The sequence below is a fragment of the Mus caroli genome, chromosome 5 (assembly GCF_900094665.2).
Source record: "Mus caroli chromosome 5, CAROLI_EIJ_v1.1, whole genome shotgun sequence".
Taxonomy (NCBI): Eukaryota; Metazoa; Chordata; class Mammalia; order Rodentia; family Muridae; genus Mus; species Mus caroli.
In genome coordinates this window covers 44580272-44583899 of record NC_034574.1, presented here as the reverse complement: position 1 = coordinate 44583899, position 3628 = coordinate 44580272, and positions in this window count along the sequence as shown.

Here is a 3628-nt window from a genome sequence, read left to right as displayed (position 1 = left end):
ATAATACTGGGACTATTAATGCCCAGGGAATTGTAACTTCCTAGACCTACACAAGGGCTCTGATAAGAGCTAAGTATCTCAATATAAGAGGCTGGTATGAGGGTTGTAACACCAGAGGGCGCTGATTGCTATGACTCCAACTTGTCTACTGTCTTTGCTCACTGCTGCTAAGCAGGTGACAGAGGTCAGCACTTAAAGCTCTCTTTGTCTTCCCCAAATCTATCCAGCTAAAGCAAAAACATTCCCATTAACTGACTTTTTTGTTGTTGTTGTTGTTTTTTCAGATAATCTGGAAAAAAAATGAAATTAACAAAGAGAAATTATTTATTTTGGCTCATAATTTCTATGGTTACTGAGTCTTTGCAAAATAAAATGTGGGGAAGATATTGTATACCAAATCTCCTTAGCTCCCTGATGATTATAAAATAAGGTGGAAGAGGGTATGGGGAAAGGGCTAAAATTCCAGTGTTTCCTTCAAATGCCTGTCCTCACGTGACTTAATGTCTCTCCACTACACCCTTTTGCCTGAGGTGCTCATCCTTCCTTAATTGTGCCATCAGCTAGGCACTAACCATTCGGGTTTTGGTGGAATCTTTACATTTCAGTTCCTAGCATAGAGTTTCATGGTTGATTCTTTTTAATGATTTATTGATAGTTATGTTTCAGTTTGTATTTCAGGGAATTCTCTCCTATGCTGTGTTTGATAAAAATGTTCTAGTATTTTTTTTTAAGTGTCAAACTTTTAAAACTTAAATAAAAGGAAGTACAGGTCATGAGTGCAGAAAAGATTTTAAGAACTTTTGTTTCAAAGGATTGCAAGGAAATGAGGTAGTGAGCATTTGGGAAGCTTATAGTAAGAGGAGGATTGCCTGACAAATACAGAGGTGGATGCTTTCAGCCAACCATTGGACTGAGCACAGGGTGCCCAATGGAGGAGCTAAAGAAAGGACCCAAGGAGTCGAGGGGGTTTGCAGTCCCATGGGAGGAACAACAATATAAACCAACTAGTACCCCCCAGAGCTCCCAAAGACTAAACCACCAACCAAATAGTACATATAGAGGGAACCATGTCTCTAACTGCATATGTAGCAGACGATGGCCTTGTCAACATCAATGGGAGGAGAAGCCCTTAGTCCTATAAGGCTTGATACCCCAGTGTAGGGGAATGTCAGGACAGGGAAGAGGGTATGGGTGACTTGGTGAACATGGGATTGGGGGGGGATCAGATAGGGGGTTTTCAGAGGGAATAACACTTGAAATGTAAATAAAGAGAATAATAAAAAAAGAGGAGTATTTATGAGAAAAAAAAAAAGAAATTCCAGTAGAAAACATATGTTAGCCATGAGCGTGAAGCTTAGTAATTGAACCTGGCTTAGCGAAGGGTAGGCTAAAGGTCCAAGCTTCTAAATTCTATACAAATGCTCATGACCTGTCTATTAATGCACAGCTCTATGGGAAAGGAGATCTACATTGAAAAGAGATTCTCAAAGGTAGTAATCTCCAAGTGCTGGTTTCAACAGCTTCTACTTCCTTTGAGGAGGAGAGAGTACTGGCTAGAAGTTACTGGCTAAAAATAGGAATGCAAACTAACATAACAAGGAGAAGACACAGAATAGAATTGTACTCAAGTAAAGTAAACATGGAGGCTCGGAGATCTGATGGCGTACCAGGTAGCAACTGGAGTCATCTGCAAGTTCTTGGAAGTCTACATAATGGCAGAAGAGTCAAATCTGCATAGTTTCTTCAGCCCTATCCTGCTTTTCTGATACAGGTGTGATCTTAACAAGACTATACAGGTACACAGGCATAAAGGAACTGCTTTGAACTATGCTCATTTGTACGTAATGTGGACACATATCTATCAGAGCATGCCTCACTTATTTAGAATGTAGATTTCCAACAATCGTCTTATTTTTTTGTTTCTGTACCTCACTTTATTCCAAGGATCTCAAACCCTGAAGGTCATAAAGATGATTCTCAACATAACTATTAAACTATTAAATAACTATTAAGTTCTAACTATTAAATAACTTAGCATGGATGTTTTCAAATGTATTAGTCTTTTGGCTTCAATACAAAAGTTTCTTCTACCATTCTTTCAAATATCTGATTCATCCCACAAATAGATAACTTGAGATGGCAAAGACAATAAAGTTAAACAGTCAGGTAAGCTGTTGTCACTACTTCTGTTTTAGTAACAACATCCTCAATACTATGAAACAAAACAAAATATTAAAGTAAATTACATGATCAGATTGATCTGATTTCAGTTGTCACTCATAAACTATGATTTGGAAATTGTGTATAAAAATAACTGCCTCATTTAGCTCATTGAAAGAACTGTGTGATGAATGAATATAAATATAGTGATAATAAATACAAAATGAAATTAAACATGTATCACATTTAAACTTTAGGGTACTATGTAGCAGTTTACTTCCAGAAACTTCCTGTTTTTATAAAGTTTAAATTCACTATGTTGGATAAACAATAACCAAAGCAACCTCATCTAATATGGTAGTGACATGAAACTGGGAAGTAATGGAAAATTTATCGGATGCTGAACTCACAATAGAAAGGTTTTTGACAGTCTAAAGCATTGTATTAAATCTTTAAGGAAAAATTTAATAAGAAAATATGTGTAGCAACTACCGAGCCTCCCCAATAAACAACAGTAAACCTAGAGCATGGGAGAAATTTGGCTTAGCAGCGCCCAGGTGAAAATAACAATTGTTTTAGCTGGCAATTGGCTCAATGAGCTCCTGTAATGAGATGGAATTGTCCCCAGAAGAGCTAGTGTGATTTTAAGATGTATTAATAAAAATATATCTTGAATAAATGAGATGGCAATGTTCTCTGCTCTGTACTACTGAGAACACACATTGTACACTCATTCAATTTTAAATATCACAATTTAAGGCAAGTAGAACATCTTCAGAGGATGTTGTATCCAAAAGTAAGAACATTCTGGTGACTTAAATAAAGTGAGCTTTTGTCAAGTTTCAGCTCCTTACTGAGGAGCAAAGTGACTAGGGGAAGACAAGAGGCTGCCTCAGCATTTTTAACAACAGTATGTAGAAAAGGGATGTCACACATGCATGACTCAAGTCCTAGAATGGGCAACGGTCAAGAAACAATGAGATATATGCTGGCTTGATAAAATAAGGCATCCAACCAAGTCTTAAGCCCAGTATCTTTTGAGGTGGGGAAGCTTCTTTATGCCAGCAGTTTCTGTTTACTAAGTTAGAAAATGGAAGTTTCCTTTCAACCAGATCCACACTTTGTCTGGGAGAGATTCCTCTGGGTAAATTTCTTCAGTCATGCAGAGCAAGATGTGAGCATGCTGATCGTTCCTAAGGGAGGCCAGATCAGCTGCAATATTTCAGAGCCATTGAACCATCAGGTGCTCTGCTCACAGCTAAAAAAGGATTTGGTTGTTGGCTTTTGGTCTTCCTTCACTTGCTCACAGGAGAGTTGGAGGCTGAACATGGATCAAACCTGAAACCTTCCTGCCTATCTCTGAGCTAGGACCTGGACCTATGAGATAATATTCACAGCGTAGTCTGGTCTTCAAATTGTCCTTATTCCTGGCACTGGTATATGTGCTTAATTCACAATAGGCAAGCAG